Source organism: Schistocerca piceifrons, chromosome 6, assembly GCF_021461385.2.
Source record: "Schistocerca piceifrons isolate TAMUIC-IGC-003096 chromosome 6, iqSchPice1.1, whole genome shotgun sequence".
NCBI classification, from domain to species: Eukaryota; Metazoa; Arthropoda; class Insecta; order Orthoptera; family Acrididae; genus Schistocerca; species Schistocerca piceifrons.
The window spans coordinates 262,824,335-262,846,061 of record NC_060143.1 but is presented as its reverse complement, the minus strand read 5'-3'; positions in this window follow the sequence as shown (position 1 = coordinate 262,846,061).

The following is a 21,727-nucleotide window of genomic DNA, read 5'->3' as shown; positions in this document are numbered from 1 at the left end:
TTGAGGAACACCTGATGTCACTTCAGTTTTACTCGATGATTTGCCGTCTATTACTACGAACTGCGACCTTCCTGGCAGGAAATCACGAATCCAGTCGCACAACTGAGACGATACCCCATAGGTCCGCAGCTTGATTAGAAGTCGCTTGTGAGGAACGGTGTCAAAAGCTTTCCGGAAATCTAGAAATACGGAATCAACTTGAGATCCCCTGTCGATAGCGGCCATTACTTCGTGCGAATAAAGAGCTAGCTGCGTTGCACAAGAACGATGTTTTCTGAAACCATGCTGATTACGTATCAATAGATCGTTCCCTTCGAGGTGATTCATAATGTTTGAACACAGTATATGCTCCAAAACCCTACTGCAAACCGACGTCAATGATATAGGTCTGTAGTTCGATGGATTACTCCTAATACCCTTCTTAAACACTGGTGCGACCTGCGCAATTATCCAATCAGTAGGTACAGATCTATCGGTCAGCGAGCGGTTGTACACTCCTGGAAATTGAAATAAGAACACCGTGAATTCATTGTCCCAGGAAGGGGAAACTTTATTGACACATTCCTGGGGTCAGATAAATCACATGATCACACTGACAGAACCACAGGCACATAGACACAGGCAACAGAGCATGCACAATGTCGGCACTAGTACAGTATATATCCACCTTTCGCAGCAATGCAGGCTGCTATTCTCCCATGGAGACGATCGTAGAGATGCTGGATGTAGTCCTGTGGAACGACTTGCCATGCCATTTCCACCTGGCGCCTCAGTTGGACCAGCGTTCGTGCTGGACGTGCAGACCGCGTGAGACGACGCTTCATCCAGTCCCAAACATGCTCAATGGGGGACAGATCCGGAGATCTTGCTGGCCAGGGTAGTTGACTTACACCTTCTAGAGCACGTTGGGTGGCACGGGATACATGCGGACGTGCATTGTCCTGTTGGAACAGCAAGTTCCCTTGCCGGTCTAGGAGTGGTAGAACGATGGGTTCGATGACGGTTTGGATGTACCGTGCACTATTCAGTGTCCCCTCGACGATCACCAGTAGTGTACGGCCAGTGTAAGAGATCGCTCCCCACACCATGATGCCGGGTGTTGGCCCTGTGTGCCTCGGTCGTATGCAGTCCTGATTGTGGCGCTCACCTGCACGGCGCCAAATACGCATACGACCATCATTGGCACCAAGGCAGAAGCGACTCTCATCACTGAAGACGACACGTCTCCATTCGTCCCTCCATTCACGCCTGTCGCGACACCACTGGAGGCGGGCTGCACTATGTTGGGGCGTGAGCGGAAGACGGCCTAACGGTGTGCGGGACCGTAGCCCAGCTTCATGGAGACGGTTGCGAATGGTCCTCGCCGATACCCCAGGAGCAACAGTGTCCCTAATTTGCTGGGAAGTGGCGGTGCGGTCCCCTACGGCACTGCGTAGGCTCCTACGGTCTTGGCGTGCATCCGTGCGTCGCTGCGGTCCGGTCCCAGGTCGACGGGCACGTGCACCTTCCGCCGACCACTGGCGACAACATCGATGTACTGCGGAGACCTCACGCCCCACGTGTTGAGCAATTCGGCGGTACGTCCACCCGGCCTCCCGCATGCCCACTATACGCCCTCGCTCAAAGTCCGTCAACTGCACATACGGTTCACGTCCACGCTGTCGCGGCATGGTACCAGTGTTAAAGACTGCGATGGAGCTCCGTATGCCACGGCAAACTGGCTGACACTGACGGCGGCGGTGCACAAATGCTGCGCAGCTAGCGCTATTCAACGGCCAACACCGCGGTTCCTGGTGTGTCCGCTGTGCCGTGCGTGTGATCATTGCTTGTACAGCCCTCTCGGAGTGTCCGGAGCAAGTATGGTGGGTCTGACACACTGGTGTCAATGTGTTCTTTTTTCCATTTCCAGGAGTGTATATGATTGCTAAGTAGGGAGCTATTGTGTCAGCGGAATCTGAAAGGAACCTAATCGGTATACAATCTGGACCTGAAGACTTGCCCGTATCAAGCGATTTGAGTTGTTTCGCAACCCCTAAGGTATCTACTTCTGAGAAACTCATGCTAGCAGCTGTTCGTGTTTCAAATTCTGGAATATTCCATTCGTCTTCTCTGGTGAAGGAATTTCGGAAAACTGTGTTCAATAACTCCGCTTTAGCGGCACAGTCGTCGGTAACAGTACCATCGGCACTGCGCAGCGAAGGTATTGACTGCGTCTTTCCGCTTGTGTACTTTAGATACGACCATAATTTCTTCGGATTTTCTACCAAATTTCGAGACAATGTTTCGTTGTGGAACCTATTAAAGGCATCTCGCATTGAAGTCCGTGCCAAATTTCGCGCGTCTGTAAATTTTAGCCAATCTTCGGGATTACGCGTTCTTCTGAACTTCGCATGCTTTTTCCGTTGCCTCTGCAACATCGTTCGGACCTGTTTTGTGTACCATGGGGGATCAGTTCCATCTCTTACCAATTTATGAGGTATGAATCTCTCAATTGCTGTTGCTACTATATCTTTGAATTTAAGCCACATCGCGTCTCCATTTGCATAGTCAGATCGTAAGGAATGGAGATTGTCTCTTAGGAAGGCTTCTAGTGCCACTTTATCCGCTTTTTTAAATAAAATTATTTTGTGTTTGTTTCTGGTGGATTTGGAAGAAACGGTATTGAGCCTAGCTACAACGACCTTGTGATCACTAATCCCTGTATCAGTCATGATGCTCTCTATCAGCTCTGGATTGTTTGTGGCTAAGAGGTCAAGTGTGTTATCGCAACCATTTACAATTCGCGTGGGTTCGTGGACTAACTGCTCGAAATAATTTTCGGAGAAAGCATTTAGGACAATCTCGGAATATGTTTTCTGCCTACCACCGTTTTTGAACAAGTATTTTTGCCAACATATCGAGGGAAGGTTGAAGTCCCCACCAACTATAACCGTATGAGTGGAGTATTTATTTGTTACGGCTCTTCTAGAATATTCACAGGAAATAATGTTCTATTATGTGAAGGGCAAACAATACTGGAATATCAAACTTCGGCGTTCACGCTAGGACGACCGACCCTAATACTATCTTGAAATCGATTGTACACATATGTGATAAAAAGGGTGTCCCTTTCGAAGCCCCCACATTTCAAATGGCCAGGAATAAAACAACGGTAAATATGATAACGACATTGCACCATATGCTACAGTATCGCAAATAATTTATTTTTTCACCTCAGATGTGTCACCAGAGTGCAGCATGATCGCATGATGCGAAAATGGCGACCCTGCAGCAGTATGTGCAAGCAGTACTGTGGTTTGCAGAAACCAAATCGCCGTTTGCTGTGCAAAGAAATTATCGCAGGTTGTGTGGATGAGGTTCATCTGATGTGAATACAGTTAAGGAATCGTAATATACAGGTAACTGGAAGTGTTGTGAAACACTCTGGCGCTGCACGTCGTAGTGTTTCGGAAGAGACGGTGGAGACCATGAGGATAGCATTTGTCAGAAGCCAACGTAAGTCGATTCGGCAGGCATCTAGGCACATTAATGTATTCCAAGGAACACTGTTAAGTGCATCACAGCGGCGTCTTACTTTGTATGCTTAGAAAAAGCAAAATCTGCAGCATCTGATGAACGACAGACATTGCCGATAGTAATTTGTTACAGACATACTTATGCTACAGAGTAATGATATGCATACCAGGTTCCAGGAAAGATGTTTGTTCCCAGACGAGGCAACTTATAATGTATCAGGAACGCTAAATCGATATAATGGTTGGATCTGGGGCTCCCAGCATCCACACGTTCTCAATGAACATGTTCGTGATACGAAAAGACACGAAATTTATTACATACCCGATATTCTGCTACAAATGGTTCACATGTAGAGGTACGCTGGCGATTGTTAAATAAATTCTTTGAGTTGCTTTAGTATGTGCTATTTCATTATCATAACTACTGTAGTTTATTTTTCCTGAGAAGTTTGAAACGGACACCCTGTGTAAAAATTACATAAAAATACAGCTGCAAGGAAACTGAAATCGGTTGTAATAATCCAGAACCACTCTCTCACTGGACAAAGCGACCCTTTCAGCACTATTTTCTGTGACAATTCGCAGCTGAACCACTGGGCCATTGGGTAATGCAAATCAGTTTTCACTACGATGATCTGAGGTAACGGGCGAGTTGTGGCGCCCTGGAAATATTATATGTTCGGAATTGGGGCGGCAGCACAGAACGCTCGTCAAAGCCGGGGCCCGGCAGCAAACACGTGGTGGCAAACGTTAGCCGGACGAGAGGGGTAGCCCCAGCGCATGGTCCAGCAGCGTGGCTGGGAATTCCGCTGTGACGAGGACGGTGCTTTGTGTCGATGAAGGAGATGTCTATGCCGTGAGTGCCAAAGATGGCAGACTTCGTGAAACCTTCATGGCAGACATTTCACAGTTCGTATAGAAATTAATAGTAGCCAGATGAATCATGATACCTCAAAAAGAAACATGTACATTACTATTATTTTCACGATTCTGACGGTGTAATCAGATTTTCAATATCTTTATTAGTTTAAAGTTTAGTATCTGACGGTAAATTATACAAGTAACACCCAGCAACGAATTACCAAAATATAAACGCTTCCGATTTTGTCAATCGCCGTGTCTTTAGGAAGCTATTAGAGTAAACCTAAATTCGCATGAATTACAGGCAAGTAATTTTAATAATACATAAGTTATTGGAGGTCAAAGTGGCCGATTACTATCGATCGCGTCAGGCCATAAGTTCTCCACAGTTACACGAAAATATGGTAGCAGCATGCTTATAAATATATTGATTCACCTATGTCTTTTTTAATATCCGATATATGCTATTCATGAAGAAACTGGTCAATTATTTACTGTGTTTTAGAAAGCACAGAGACATTAGGCTCCTGGCCTACCTTTCGCTTCTTTTCTTTTGATATATGTTTATTTAATTGTTTATGTATTTAATAATGTGTGTTAGAGCGTGTTTATGGTCCAGCCGTAGGAATATTTATTTAATTTCAGTTATTTATATGTAACTCCAGTATTTCGTATGTGTTTCATTATGTTTGTGTGGCTGTGTGCGACTGTGCGTTGGCATGAAGACATGGCGCCAGCGCTCTAGCTAATCACAGCGCTCGTGAATGGGGATGGAAGCGGGTTTCCGGAGAGGACACGAAGTGGTCCTGAGCAGGGCGGCAGTTCTGGACGGTACGGCACAGAACACGGGAATGAGTGCTGCACGCGTAAAGGACAGCGCGATGGACGCACGGTCGGTGGAAAGACTTGAACAGCGGAGCAGTTTGCGCGTGGTCGCGGAGAATAGAAATATTTCGGAGTGCCGACCTGTGCTCTTGTGTGATTTCCGTGGCTTCTGCAGTGAAGACGTAGTGTGCGTTTAGAAGTGAATATCCCGCGAGCTGTGTTGTTGTTCATAACTGTTATTCAGCTTATATTTTATTTAATTGCTGGACCATAGACAACAATAATTGTTTTACAGAAATGTACCACATTCTGAAAAGGACTTCTACTATCATACTCATCATTAAAATACGTTAAGATAGTACCTGCAGATTTTATTTGATTGCAGTCTTTCATTTGTAAACGCCTATGTTACGTTCAAAATTCGCAATTGCCGAGTGATAGGAACTTCTACCATTCGATTCATGTGTCTATTCATATTGTATACTGTAGACTCAGCAGTATTTGGCTTGTAATGCGGCAACTACGTATCCCAGCCCCTAGACAACGAAACCAGCCAAAACTTTTAATATTGCAACTCTGAGTCTGAGGGTGCGCAGTTGTTTTTGAAAGCCCGCAGTGTATCTTCCTCAATATTTCGCAGTACATAAAAGGACAGGCTCGATCATGATTTGGACATTCTGGGAAACAATCTCTAAAACCAGGAGCAGTTCGAAAGTAAGAAAAGAGCAGTGGAGGGAAGTAGTCCGTCAATAGACTATACTCATCTTAGAAAAGAAAGGATTTATCAGATAAAGTGAGCAAGCGTACAAGACTGATCGCTAACGATGCTACAATGTGCAGGAAAGTATCATTGTTGGACAATCTTAGGAAACTGCGGAAAGACTTGGACAAAGTTTCCACTACATGCAATGAATGATAACTCTCTTAAAATGTGGATAATTGTAAGACACCGCCTATAAGAAAGACAAGGAAACTAACTGCCGCTGCCTACCGCAAAGATGAGCCATCGTTGCAATCGGCAAGTCGTGGGGGTACTACATTAGTTTACTTCCACCGGGAGCCCCTTGTACCGTTTTAATACTTGGCAGCCAGCAAGTCTGCTTTCGATACGCGCTTTGGCCACCTCACTGGTATTCGATCATATTTTCTCGCGTATTTCTTGTAATTTACTCACCATTCTTACAGTCTCTAATCGAATTCCTGCGTTACCCGCATTTATCGTGCCCATATAATATTCGCGCAAACCCAGTGTCAACTTTGTTTGCGCGTGTAGTACTTGTGCCAAGGTTGCAGTTCAAAATTGGAACACCTTGTCCTAGTATTTAATGTTCATTTGTTTATATCAGTAAATATTTCGCCTGTTTTACTTTACGAGGATATATCTGATAGTTGCAGTGACCACTTGCTTCTGTTGTAGATTAAATGACCCATCCTCTCATTAATATGTCTGTGCGTGTTGTGGTACCCATATTGTTATGTTTGATTGGGCCACCCCTATTGACGTCCATCCAATAAAGACGTTTTCATTACTCGTCATTATTATTCCCTTAATTAAGTTGTACGAGCATATGGGGTGCTCCCCTTTTCTGTAGGTCACCAGAAATCGGACTTTACCGTCATAGGGCTATGCACAACAGCATAACAGATACTCCACACTGTATTCAACGAAGATTGTGCCATTATACCGTCAACAATGTACAGGACATGTAATAATATTATATCAACAGCCGTTATATTCGTATTGTTTTACTAGGCAAACCAGTTTCGACCTTCCAATCAAGTCATCTTCTGGTGTGTCTCATGAATGACGCCAAGTATCACTCTAGCATGTATAAGACAAGGTACCAATAGTCTTATCTGGTTCTGTAGATAACCAAACTTCAAGAGCATGTTTTGTTCACACATTTGTTTAATGTACAGGACGGTTATAATTAAATTTTTGCTACTTGAGCCAGTGTAGACGGAAACTATTTACGGTATGGATATCCAACGTTATATGAAGTATGTTAAGACTATTGAGCCGTGGCCGGCTCGCATTGATGCCGTTTGTTTTTGGCATTTTGTCACAATCGAGTGGCGTCTTATTTCTCCCTGAGTTACTACCATAACGAGTTGCTGACTTGCATCCATCAGTGGCGCAGCAGCGCTTATTAATACTAGTACTGGTATACCATCTTTGGTGTGACCACTGTATTTCAGTGTGGTGGTGTGTGGTAGTCAGTCGGTTGTGACAGAGCAGCGAGGAAGTCTCTGCGACATTAGGTCAGGCCGGAACCACTGGCGGCATGCACGCACGGTCGGATTGTGAGGCGCTAGCTGCGAGAGCTACAAAGTTCGTTGCCCACCGAACCTGGACACTGAAGCTGAGTGATCAGTTAACCTGTTATGAAACCTCAACTGCTGTGACATCTCTTTGAACATCGCTGGTTCTTGCTTCCTGGGCCATTCCGGCTAGCAGCAACGTCTATCAGCCGGTTTCCTGTATGGTCTTTAACTATTAGATTGGTTGTTACTCATCAGTGAAGTGCACCACCTGTATTTTCTGCCTTGTGGCCATTAGCGCCCCAGTTACCTGCCCTGGTCGTTGCATAGTTTTCCGGCAGTGTGTTTTTCCTCGCTGTGTTGATGCTGTACGGCGTGACGTGTAGTTCGACAGCCTTTTAGTTGTTTGTTCATATTTTTTTCTTAGAGTCGTTATTGTGCCTTGCTGTTTTTAGACGCCAATTTTGAAGACGTAGTGCTGCAGGTATCCTCATCCTTGGCTGATACTTTCCGTTGTTGTGCCGTTGGTAGGGCGGAAGGGAATTGATTTGGTTGTTGATCGGTCCTTCAGCCATCCATTGGTCTAGTTGCCATACGATTATTTAACCTTACTCTTGGCTGCCTGTCTCACCTCACCTTACGTTAGAGCTACCTCCTCAGGCCGACCCTTGGAACACTTCTGTTCTGTTGGTTTTCGATTGTGATTTTCGTTTTATTCTGATGCACTATGTGAGGCCTTCAGCCATCTATTAATTTAGTTTGCTTTAATTTTAAAATAAGGCCTTCAGCCAACTTAAATTAAAATTTGAAGATTGATTTGCATAAAAACTAAATTTTGAAACTTTTTTTCTATCTGAAATTCTTGTTATCCAGGCCCTAAGCCCTGGGTTGTTCAAGTCTTGCGTGTGCCCTTCAGCAGAGTATTTATGTGAAATATTTCTTTCAAGTAAGGCCTTCAGCCGCATGTATTCTTTAAAGCAATTTTTTATAACTTGTGTTCAGGCCTTCAGCCGTTCTTGTTTTTGGTGTGGCATGACAAGTTCTCTTAACTATGCCTTCAGCCATATTGTTTTATTTTGATACTTTTAAGGCAGTGTGTAATTAAGTGGTTCTTAGGAAAATAAAAGTTTGTGTGTTTTTTGCAACTGATAGTAACTGATTATGACCCCCTCCACAACCATAACCTGGTCCACCCTATCCTGCGAAACCAGATTTCAACTGATAGCAGAGCGTGGTTATGATTGTGATATTGCCATTCCAGTTATTGTTAGTGTATTTTATTTTATTAGTTTTGCACCACATTGTTTTGGTTGTTGATTGTTTCAGGTGACTTGTTTTAATGGCAGGTAGTGTCCAGGGATTGGCTTGTTGAGGAAGGACCACCTTGTTTATGAGTTGTCGATAAGGCGCCAGCTATTGAGGGTAGTGTTCCGGACTTAGTGGCCCACTTACATGCTACCGTTCTTGACCCGGTTGACGTCACGCTTGTGGTGGTGGGTGAGACAGAAGCAGCCTTTGAATTCTTGTTTAAGGCTGTTAGGGGCCTTGACGACACCATTTGTGTTTAAGAAGGCACTCAACCTAGTGACAGTCAATTGGACAGGGTGCAGCACAGTTAATGCATTTAACCAATCAGATAGCGGATTTAGGCACGTTAGTTTTGGAGGATCATCATAAAAAATTAAACGTCGAATTGGGGTCTTTGGTTGATGCATTGGAGTTTAAGCTTACATGTTTAGAATTGGATGGAAAGAGGGCCGAAGGGCGGGACTTGCTATATCAAGGAGGAATCGAGAACCAGCCTGGGGTTGGGGCTGTTATATCCTCTGTGAAGTTAGATGCATTGTTTACCAAATTACCTAATCCTCTGGCGTATTTCTTTCGAGATATTACTGAACTAGTTGCAGGTCGACTTGAGCAGGTCGAGAGCTTATTATGGTTGTTGGTTCATCTTGTACAATATGCTGCTGCCTTTCGAATTCTGCACCAAGTAGTTTTTTCACTATTGTACCCGTTAGCTAGATATAGGTTGCGGAACCTCCTATCCCGAGCCAGGGCAGAAGGGTTTTCCTTACAGCAATTGAGGGAGCTTGTCATTAACCAGAGACTGACCAGCGGAGTTTGGAAACAGCTTGAGTGTCGTTACATTTGGGAGATGCAGCAGGATAAAGAGGAGTTACAACAGTATGTCGACAGAGTTTAGAAGACCTGCTTGGCCTTGTTGATCGATTTGACAGAAAGGTAAATCGTGTCTATTGTTCTCAGGGGAACGAGAGCGGCGGATAAATCACACTTCGTGATCGTCCTTCAACCAATGAAGAGCTCCATGCTGCTGTTGTAGTGATATCTACGTTGCCGCTTGCGAACGATGTATGTCGTGAGGTTAAGGTTCAGGCTTCGGGTGTTGTCAAGGAAGGTCGTTAAAAGTGAACCCTGGCGTTGCTTCAGGTGCGGTAGCACGGCTCATTTGGTACGCACTTGCGTTCAACCTCGCGCGCCCAGAGCCAATAAATTACGCCGGGCTGAGCAGCGACCTCGGGATCGAGGCTTTAAACCTTGGTGTACCTGTGTTGTCGCTCCCTCATCACCGCCCTTGCCTTATGTTTCTTCTCGAGTAGGTAGGGAACCGATTTGTGCTCTTTTGGATTCTGGTAGCTCCCTTTCACTATTGAGCTTCGAATGGTTTCTTGAATTTGGTCATCTTACGAAACTTCGCTCAGTCCCTTCTCCAGTGCAGATATGTCGGGTGGCCAATGGACAGATATTGCCTCTGCATGGTTGGGTCCAAGGGGGTTATCAGTTGGAGATTTCTCCTGCCCCTTGTCATTAGCCTTGGTCAAGAAGCTGCCGGTCGATTTAATTTTGGGGTTTGATTTCATCAATAAAACTGGGTAAGTCTTGGATTATTCTGGGCACACCTTCTTTAAGTTCCCTCCTGTGGAGACGTTTGGTGTGCTAAACGTACTGTGCAATGAGATGCCCGCATCCTGGCTGTTGAGGCTGTGCCTAATCGGTTCGATCTTTACCATCTCTCCCGACATCAGACCTCTCAGCTGCAGGATTTGCTACAGAGATTCCCTGAGCTTCTTTGTGATAAGTTGGGCGTTACTAATGTTCTTGAATACCATATCTATCTACCTGATGATATTCCTGTTAGGCAGTCCCCATATCGCCTCTCACTCCCTATGGTGAGGATACTGAGAGCTAAAATATCCGAAATGCTTGAGCAAGGGGTTATTAGGCCTTCGACATCTGCCTATGCTTCACCCATATTCCTTGTCCCCAAGGATCAGGGGCGGGATTTTAGGCTTGTTGACTACCGGCGCCTGAACGCTAAGGTCCTCGAGTCCGTTCCTCTACCTGATCTTCATAACTCCTTACTTGGTTTGCCGGTGATATTTGGTTTACTGTTCTTGATTTGAACCAAGCCTATTATCAAATTCCCTTAGCTGAAGAATGTAAACATGTTATTGCATTTTGTACTGATTGGAATCTGTTTGAGTTTAACAGGGTTCCCTTTGGTTTGGCTACTGGTGCAGCTTTTCTTACTCGTTTAGTGGATAATATCCTTGGGGACTTGAAATTAGTCTGTGTATATAATTATTTGGACGACTTAGTCATTTATAGCCGTTCGTTTCAGGATCATTGGATCATATCCAGCAAGTTTTGTTTTAGGTTGCAGGGAGCCGGGTTAACTGTTAAACCCAGTAAATTGACGTTAGCCAGGCAGCAGGTGTCCTTCTTAGGTCACCCAGTATCAGGTCAGAGTATTCACATCGACCAGGAACGAACTAAGGCATTAAAAGCTCTTCCTCCGCCTAGTGATAAACGTGGAATTGCTGGGTTCATGGGCATGGCGAATTATTTTAGGCATTTTGTCCATAATTTTGCTCAGTTGGCGGCTCCCTTGAATGAATTGGGCTAGAAAGGAGTGCATTTGAATGGGGACCTCCCCAAGAGGCCGTGTTTGAGCACATGAAGGCAGCTATAGCCAACCCTCCCATTCTCGGAGTACCGGACTTTAATAAAAGGTCTATTGTCCAAACTGACGCATCTAATCCCTTTAATCCCCAGAAGGTTTGTCTGTTTAAATCTCATGTTTGGAGTGTAGATAAACCATAAATACCACTTTCATGATTGTAACAATATATTTAGTACAAGAAATTGGACGTTCCATAAATGGAACAGTGGGAACAGAAGGGTACAGGTACCGTGCATGTTATACTGTGAGAAACGAATGTAAATTTTTCATGTTCACTTTTATTTTTCTCACTACATATTTTATACAGCTCATTTACAGATTATACAAAATGTCAATATATAACCAAATAAGGAATAAACAAGAGTGCGTTTCAGTGAGTTCAGTTTCAACTTTAGTTTATCTGAAACTGCGCGAAACAATTTGCATGCCAAGGAATTTTACATTTCTGACATTGTTTTGTTGTGTTCTTCTTGCACTGGCCACATCTTAGATGTTTTCCTAATGGTACAGTCAGATGATCTTGTCCATTGTAGCGTACATCATTGACTACCCTTTTATGTAAGGCTTTTGCATTTCACACTGGATGGGCAGGTGACTGTTGTGATCTGTACTTTTGAAAGTAGCAGTTGACCACACACCTTGTGAAGCTAAGAAGATAGAGTGGTTTGTCCTTATACTGTATTGTTTGTCTATACAGCAACCAGGCATTGTTTACTTTTGCATTTGGCGGAAAAGCAAGAAGTTGGTAGTACCATTTCTTCGTTCTGAAATTAGTCCTGTATTTTCCAGTGTTTTTATCAAGTCTATCCACTCCTCCAATGTAAGTGTTGTAGCTAACAACTGCAGCAGCAGTGATTATATCAATAAAATTTTTCTCACTCCTACTGTATCGTTTGGATTGCCGAGTTGGTTGAACTCCGCTTCTGTTTGATGCGATGGTAACAATGCTGTTGTTATGGTAGTGAAACAGAGTCAATCCAGATTTATTATCCGTTACTTGGTCATATGTTCCTCTTGGAGCTTTTTTCATTTTATGAAGGTCTTGCAGAGGAGCGCCCTCTATTTGAGCCGAGATCAACCAGGTAGCCAATCCAAACGATACAGTAGAATTGAGAAAAAGTTTATTGATATAATTACTCTTGCTGCTCTAATTGAGCGAATTGTTCCTATTCCAGTGCAGTCCTTTTCTTTTAGTGCATCTAAAAGTGGCAATGAAGCAAAAATAATAATAATAATAATATGTCCGTTCATTCTCAAAGTTTTGATACTATGTCTAACACAACTGAACCACCTACACCAAGCTCAGGTCTTGTGTTTCCTGTTGCAAAACCCTGGTATGGTTCAGTTTGTACTAGGTACCCTAGTCGTGTGGAAAGACACCACACTTTATAACCAAACCTAATCGGTTTACCTGCCATATGTTGCTTTGTTCCATGTTTACCATAATACGAAATTATAGCCTCATCAATACATAGCAGTCTTTCGTTACTGAAAGCTCTTCGCCACCTATCATTCAAGAGTTTCCAGAGGGGTCTCACTTTTGAAAATCTGTCATCTTTGGATAAGCTGTTGTTCTCACGGGCATGTATATATTGTCGCAGAAGAAGCTGAGTAGCACCGTCACTGTGGTGTAGCGGTTATGGTACTAGACTGTTGCCTCGAGTGTCTTGAGTTCAGAACTCCCCTGGGTTGTAGGATTTTAATTTCTATATTCGGTTTGAGGACATTCTAGAAGTATCCACAAATATTAAGAATAATTGTACTGGAATGTTCTGTAACTGTATATACAACGTATGTGTTCTGGTCAGAGGCAGTTCGCTCCGTGCTCTTGTATGTGCAAGTGCTGAATAAACCTTCGTTCAGCGAAGTTAGTGTTGGTCATTCCTGTAATTACACCTTCTTCTATGTGACAATATTTCACAATTTTTTCAAATCTTCCCCTTGGCATTGCTTTTGACACAGCTATATTATAGCAATCCTAGTTCATTTCCCAGTACATTCTATATCTTGATAAAGGGTTGTAACCTGTCAGAAGAAATATGGCCAATGATACTCTTATTTCTGCACTTGACACATTGAATGTGGTATCTCTGATGAGCGTAAATATTTGTGTAATTGGCTAGCATGTCCACAATAATGTCATCATAAAACAGTTCAAATGGCTGTACTAGTGACATTTCTTCCGTCAAAAATTCTTGAAGTGTCCATGTCTTCATCTGAATTTCATTTATGTCATTCTGGATCCATGACCTATCAGGCCTCTTTCTTCTGCTGGTAACAGGAATACTATTTGATGCAGAACATTCGGGACTGAGAACACTATCAATATGGGCAGCACCAGAAGTTGAACAAGATGGCTCAGTAGACTCCTTAGGACCTATCTGTAATATAAAACATCAACTTTTTAGAAACTGTAAATAATATTTACATAGTTACAGATAAATAACTCAGAAAATTCTAATAAGAGTATTTACTAATCAAAATCTTCAATTCATAGTACTGTCTAATATTTACCTCTTGGGTAACAATTTCCCCATCACAATATTTTGTAAGTTTTGCTTCTGCTACAGATCTCAGCTGGTTGCCACTTATATGATTTATATAACTTTCATACTTGTCACCTAAATCTTCATCTGACCGCCATGTGTCATCAGGGGGATTTATGCACAAATCAGTATCAGAAAAATCAATATCCTCTTCCAATAATGCTACAATTTTATCGGCAGTCAACCTAAAATGAAAGTGCTTTACTATTATTTCAATGCACCCACTCAATCCCACTGTTCCAAAACTGGAACATTCAGCAATAATGCATTATAACCCATTGTTGAGAACAGATACGAACAAATAACATACTCACACACTATCATTCGAAACTATAATGTAGTTATCCACTGTCAAACATAGTAAAACTTACTTACCCTTTCCTGTCCCATAAACAGCAATTACTACAGCACCAACAATGTTGCTATACAGATGCTCGCAACAAAACTGGTAGTTTTGTGTAAAAGAAAGGCCAGCAGTGTGACAAACTTACCATAAACTAAAGTCCCTGTGCACAAAAAAATTACAAACTTTTGTTCCAAAAGTGGAACAGTAGGATAAAATGGCCTAACGTGGGTATTTCGGCTGTCCTCCTCCAGGAGTTCGAAGGTCAGAGGCAGCCATTAGCTTACGCATCTCGTCGGTTAACCAGTGCCGAACTTAAATATTCCGTCTAAGAGTGCGAGGCGTTGACCGTTTTGTTCGCGCTGGAGAAGTACCGCTTTTACCTTGAGCATCGGGTATTTGAGCTAGAAACCGACAATCAGGCATTGAGCTGGGTGTTAGCCAGGCCACGTAAAACTGGACATATCGCCAGGTGGGCAGTACGCTTTTATGCATTTCAATTTGAAGTTAAACAAGTAAAAGGCACTGAAAATGTCATTGCGGATGTCCTCAGCCGGATGTTCACTGAATCTACACCTAGTGAGGGCACCAGGGAAACAGAGGGAGGCAGTCTTAGTTGTAGCGTGTTAGGTGAGATTCCTATTTTATTTGATGATGTTGCTCAGCATCAGGATCAGGACCCCACTTGGGCACCCGTTAAGCAACGCCTTTTAGCGGGGCAACTGTTGAATGAGAACGTTATTAAGAAGTACATTTTGTGTAAAAGGGTGGGACGTGTCAAGCAATTCAAGATCTGATGCCAGTAGCTCTGGTGCGCCCGGTTTTTCATTATTTTCATGATTCGTTGGTGGGCGCTTAGGAACTTATAAGACCTTGCAAAAAATTAAGGAGCATTTTACTTGGCCCTCCATGGACCGTGAGGTAAGAGAGATGTTTTCTCGATGTCGGTTGTGTAATGTAGCCAAACCTAAAAATGCTCTTCAACAGGGTCTGTTGAGTTCTGAGCGCGAATCCTGTTCTATGCACAAACTCTATATCGATTATGTAGTGCCCTTACCTCGTGCTAAGACAGGTCAGCCGTACGTATTGGTTATTATTGATGCATTTTCGAGATTTACCTGGTTTCTTCCGAGCCGTAACGTGACTGATACCATTTAATTAAGGTTTTCAGTGTTTAAAAAAATTTATTCCGTTATGAAATAATGTGAACTAATGTTTTAGGTGTTCTAGTTTAATGGCCCATCTCACGGAGCAATCAAAGGTCCCGCAGTTGAGGCCGGATGAAAGTTGTTTTGCCTCGTCACAACAATAACCACCGCATATATCTCGTGTAGAAACCACGAGAATAAGACAGATTGGGACATGTAGATAGTCATTTTTCCCTCTCTCAGTACAAAAATGGAATAAGAAAGGAAATCGATAATGTGGGTCTGTAACACTATCGACATTTTTAGAGTCGAGAGACTTTACACTAAAGAACCAAAGAATGAGGTTCGTACAGTATGCAGTGTATAAGAGTGTCTGCAGAAGACAATATTCTTTGACTATGTGAAGTTTAATGTTTAAATGCAATTAAAAAATGTTTTAATGGTATATAAGTAACAATAAGTATCTTTTATTTAACTATGTGTAATTGTTTGTAAAGTGAAGTCAACACCAGCTCAGGGCTAAAGTTAAATAAAGGTGACAACCAGTAGGAATATCAGAAAAGGCGGAGATTTTTTGCGGCTAACGGAAGCAGGTAGGACAGGGAAGAAGTGGACCGACTCAGACAGGCGCAAGACACAGTGGAGGCAGGTGACGAAAGCTGATGCGCTGTACTCGGCAGTATTGTTTAAACAAAGGCAAAACTTTAACTGCTTAATAGACATGAGTGAAGGGGAAGTGGTAAGGTACAAGTTTGCAACGCATTAGAGGTGATATAAAATTACGTCTGCAACGAGTGTTGGTTTCTGGAAGTGAAATGGTCTGAGACATCCTTTACTTAGGCCGGTATTACACTATCAAATTTCTTTGTCAAAGATTTGATCAAAGATGTGATCCAATATTCCGTCAACTATATTTGACAAAGATCTTTGACGTAGCGCTAGACGGAGTATTACACTGTCATCAAAGTTTTTGTCAAAGTTCAAGAAGGCTGACAAATACAAATTGTTATTTACCGCAGCAGCTGCTGCTTGTGCCACAATTGCAGTGTGTGCACATGTGATACAGAAGCGGGGGGAAAAAAGGAAACGTACCTGGGTGAAGCCGTGGGTTTCACGACGAGACGAAAAAACCATTCAGCAAAACTTGTTACGTGAGCTAATAGTGGAAGACGTCAAGTCATACATCAATTACCTGCGAATGGATGAGCATACTTTTCAGTATGTGCTCAGTGAAGTGATTCCTCATATCTCGAAACACAATACTCACCTAAGAACTGCTATATCTGCAGAAGACAGGCTCACTGTAACACTTCGATTCCTTGCTACAGGAGAAAGTTACTCTAGCTTAAAGTACAGCACTCGAATTCCACAATGCACATTAAGTAAAATAATACCTGAAACGTGTGAAGCAATTTATAAAGTACTAAAGGACCATTGTCCGAAGGCAAATGAATGTTCGATACACTTTATGTTCATGAATGTAAATTGTTATTATTTTATTTTATTTATTTAATTTTATTCACATAGCAAATTTCAATTGGTGTGTGATACCACAAAATTAATAGAGATGTATCAAGCGGATGAGACGCTTTACAATGTGAGGCACCCTGATTATAAAAATAGATTACGAAGATTGGAGAGATACAAAAATTATACACATATATATTTATAAAATCGAGTCTTCTTGCTCTATTCCAGCCTGCTGCAAGGCAGCCTGGATACACCCAGAGGCGGACGGTTGTGCTTGTTGTGCATGGGTTGTCGCATTCGGCAAATCCCACCTGTCCATTAATTTCCGCTCCAGACAGTGCATTGTAGCCGTGGTGAATTCCTTGCCACCCACTTTTTCCATTTCACGCAGATGTGCTGCGATGTGGGCGCCAAGGATACCGTAGCGGTCTTCATGGACAGGCAGAGTTCTGGCAACATCAGCCTTTGCCTTCGGTGTGCTGCTGGTCTCCACCATGACGTCTGTTGCCACGTCTGGTGTGACTTTCCTCCTTTTAGTGGGAGGCCGCTCTTGACGCAGGGCTGGGGCTGGGGCTGTGGCTGTGCCTCGCTACATGCGACAGGCTCTTGCATCTCATGCTATAAAATAAGAGATAAAAGCCATTAGTTACGTACTTCCTTGCACATACATAAATCTTATTTATTTACAGGTACCCACAAGCAAAGGGGAGTGGGAGCAAATTGCAGAGGATTTCGAGAAGTGGAACTGCAATAACACTATAGGAGCAATGGACGGAAAGCACATTCGTATTAAATGTCCACAAGCTAGTGGATCTCACTTTTTCAATTATAAATCCTTCGACAGTATCATTTTATTTGCCATGGTGGATGCTTCCTACGAATTTTAGTATGTAGATGTAGGAACTAAGGGAAGTGTTGATGATGCTGGAGTGCTTTCAAAAAGCAAACTACGTGAGTGTCTCACTGACCGATCTATTCTCAACATTCCTGAAGGCAGGAAGCTTGGGAACACAAACATTACAACTCCAATGATAGTACTGGCAGATGACGCTTTTCCTCTGAGTTATAACATTATGAAGCCATACCTCTCAAAAGGAATCACAAAAGAAGAAAAGGTTTTAAATTACAGACTGTCACGAGGAAGAAGATTAGTGGAGAGCAGCTTTGGCATTCTTGCAAGTCCTTTCAGGATGTTTCTTACTACCATTAATCTGCCTCCAGAAAAAGTTACCACAATTACACTGGCTGCCTGCACATAGAACAACTTGTTAACTGAGAGAAGAAAACACTTGTACACTCGTCAGGAAACAGTGTCTGCCGTAGTAGGAGACTGCACTTATCTTGAGACACAAAGCACTGAGGACCTACAGCGAATGGAACCAATAGCTTGCCAAGCTGCTTCTGGACGTCCAGTACACGGGAGAGCAGTTAGGGAATACTTTAAGACATTTTACAATGGCACTGGGAAAGTGCCCTGGCAAGATAATCACATTTAGTTACGTAAAATGTAAACAATTGTACACTCTTTGACATAAAACTCGACCGGCGGCCGGCCGCTTCAGAGGCTAAGTCCGCGCCGATCGCGACATGGGACAAAAAAACTGGCCAACTCGCTAATTCTCTAAGTCCGGTTATCTGCACAATCTGGCAACACTGTAGACTGCGGCACTTCCTGGAGGAAAACTTGTCCCATGATAGAGAAACCCTAGACTGATTGCACCTGTGGTCTAGGCGTGTGCTGTGCGCTGCGGTCTGCTGCGCTCCGCTCGGTAAGTCAAGCGCCTGTTGCAGTAGTTAGCTGCGTTACTTGAGACTCTTGATGGATTCATATTAGAAGGAGAGATGGATCAGCCTAATAGAAGAGACACATTGAAATTTGTTTTTGACCAGTAAGGGCAGAGACCGAATTCGTTCGAAATTGAGACATGGTTAGAGGAAGTTGTTAAAATTGCGTTTGAGGATATCATAGGTATTCACCTTTCAATTGTGAGTTGCATAGTGTATGTCAAGCTTAAAAACATGGAATTGTGCGACAAAATTGTTGAATCTAGTGGCGGAACATTTAAGTTCAAACATCACGATGGCAATGTTAATGAATTCGTGTTACGCATGCTGGCTTTGGATTAAGGACTGTCCGTATCTTTGAGCTACCATTTGAAATCACCGCTGAGCAGATCAATTCTGTGATAGCTCCTTATGGGAGAATAATTAGCAAGTTTGCAGAAAAGTGGTCTCCTGCTCACAGGTTCTCCGTCTTGAATGGTATCAGGCAACTGCGAGTTGATTTACACAAGCACATACCGTCGTATATAAATGTTTGTGGTTATCGGGCTATAGTAATATATGATGGGCAGCCAAGAACCTGCGCGTCTTGCGGCGGTACAGGCCATGTCCGCTCGCAGTGTATACAACGCCGAGTGGCCCAGCTACCTGCGGGCGAAGCAGTGAGACCCCCAGCCATGTCAACGTTGCCTCTAACTTACGTAGCGGCAGCCGCTGGACAATTCCATACGCGTGACGCTCCTGACGCTACTCGGGACGCCACTCAGGATGATGCAGCTCGCGACGATGAAGTGATAATGGAAGTTAGCGACTCGACAGTGACAACATAGCCAAAGAGTCAAGAAAAAGAACCAAATATCTCTGTTCAAATAGAACAAACTCCCGAACCGGTTATAGTCCTTCAGAATGAGCAGTCTCCAGAAAACCACAAGGAAACCAACCCATCACTTGCCAGCGAACAGGACCGAGCGCAAGAAACCCAAGAGGTAATGGAAAACGATGAAACCTCCCCAAGAGTCAGTCCTCCAAGGAACATAAAAAGAGGAGACTCGCTCATTAGGGCGCTGAACAACTGGCACCACCTTTGCGAGAAAAAGTAAAGCAGATTAGCAACAAACTGCATGAAGAACAACATAGTAATCCGGTTCTGAGTATGCAGGCAAGCCAAATCAAATACACCATGCCCCATGTCAACGGACCATTCGTCACACGAGAGGTTGAAGCTGCTAGCAAATTTCGATGCAGACAAGGTTTTCCCTGATACTTGAAATGCAGAAAAAGAGACATCGAAAGCTAATCAACACAAAACCTGGGCTGATGAATCGGATGAAATGAATCAAGATGAAGAATTCAATGAAACTGGTGGAACGGAACAGACTCCTGCCCCAAGAGATCAACTGAACACGATGGATACATCATTGCCGGAACATACATGTGAAAAAGGATTTTCCACCGACAGCACTTCGTATGACGAATATTGACTTCGGTAATAAGTAGGACAATATGAACGCAGCACAAGCCTACAAAATCGCTACGTTGAACATTAATAAGATACGCTCCTCCCTGCATTTACAACATCTGAAAGACTTTCTATACGCAGCTGACGTTGACATACTACTGTTACAGGAAGTAACAGATATTAAATTAGAAAACATACGTGGATACAACGCCATAATAAACCCCGGTATCGGTGCAGAGCTGGGAACCGCAATTCTCACGAAAGAAGGCATCCGTGTCACACAAATAGCAAAACTTGAAAACAGCAGAGGGGTTGCAGTGATTGTTAATAATGCCCGCATCATCAACGTTTATGCACCGTCTGGCAACAATAACAGGCGTGCTAGAGCGGATTTTTTTAAAAGTGAAATCGTTCATCTCTTCGGTACACGTCAAGATTATATAATCCTAGCCGGCGAAAGACCAGACACCGAATTTCAACAAGTCCTTAGAACTGGAAAGAATAGTCCACCAAATGCAGTTAACCGAAATCTGGGAACATACCCATGGCGCACAGGCCGGTTTCACGTATTTTACCAGTCACTCAGCAAGCAGGCTAGACAGAATTTACGTCTCGTCCAACCTTAAGAACCATGTACTCCAGTCTGAGGTCTGGCCTCCCGGGTTCCCGGGTTCAATTCCCGGCGGGGTCAGGGATTTTCTCTGCCTCGTGATGACTGGGTGTTGTGTGATGTCCTTAGGTTATTTAGGTTCAAGTAGTTCTAAGTTCTAGGGAACTAATGACCACAGATGTTAAGTCCCATAGTGCTCAGAGCCATTTGAACCATTTTTTTGAGGTCTGGCCCACTATGTTTTCTGACCACGTCGCGTACGTCACCACAGTAAATTTCCAAAAACAAGAGACTTACCGAGCGAGGGGCATATGGAAACTCAACATTACACATCTACAAGATGAGGAATGTCGCGTAGCATTTACTAATGTGTGGCAATAATGCGAGAAACGATTCCCGCTATACAGTTCTGCCATAGCTTGGTGGTTACAATGTGCGAAGCCTAAAATACGAAGAATGCTGATCGATTACTCACGACAGAAAAGTTTCTGGAATAAAAAGACAACTGAATTTTATTTTAGCTGCCTTACAGACCTGTACACCTTGGACACACGATTAATGGAGAACTTTAACCGGATTCAGAAAGTTAAAGCAAAACGTTTAGCACTGAAGTGGCGACAGTCAGATGGTTTTAAAGTCAGAACGAGAATACACAACATTGTAGAAGGGGAAGAAACAGCTATGTACCATGTAATGCGTGAGAATAAGAGAGGAAACAGAAAAATACTGACAGAATTTAAGTTACCTGATGGGACCAGGCACACAAAACAGCATGAAATTCGAAACGCTGTTCATAAATATATCTCAGATATGATGTCCACCAAACCTACCGTCGATGAGGCGCGGCGTGATCTTGTTAGAAACGTATCAGGACAAATTAGTACAGAGCAAGTAGAAAATCTCACCGCTGAAATAGAAGAGGAC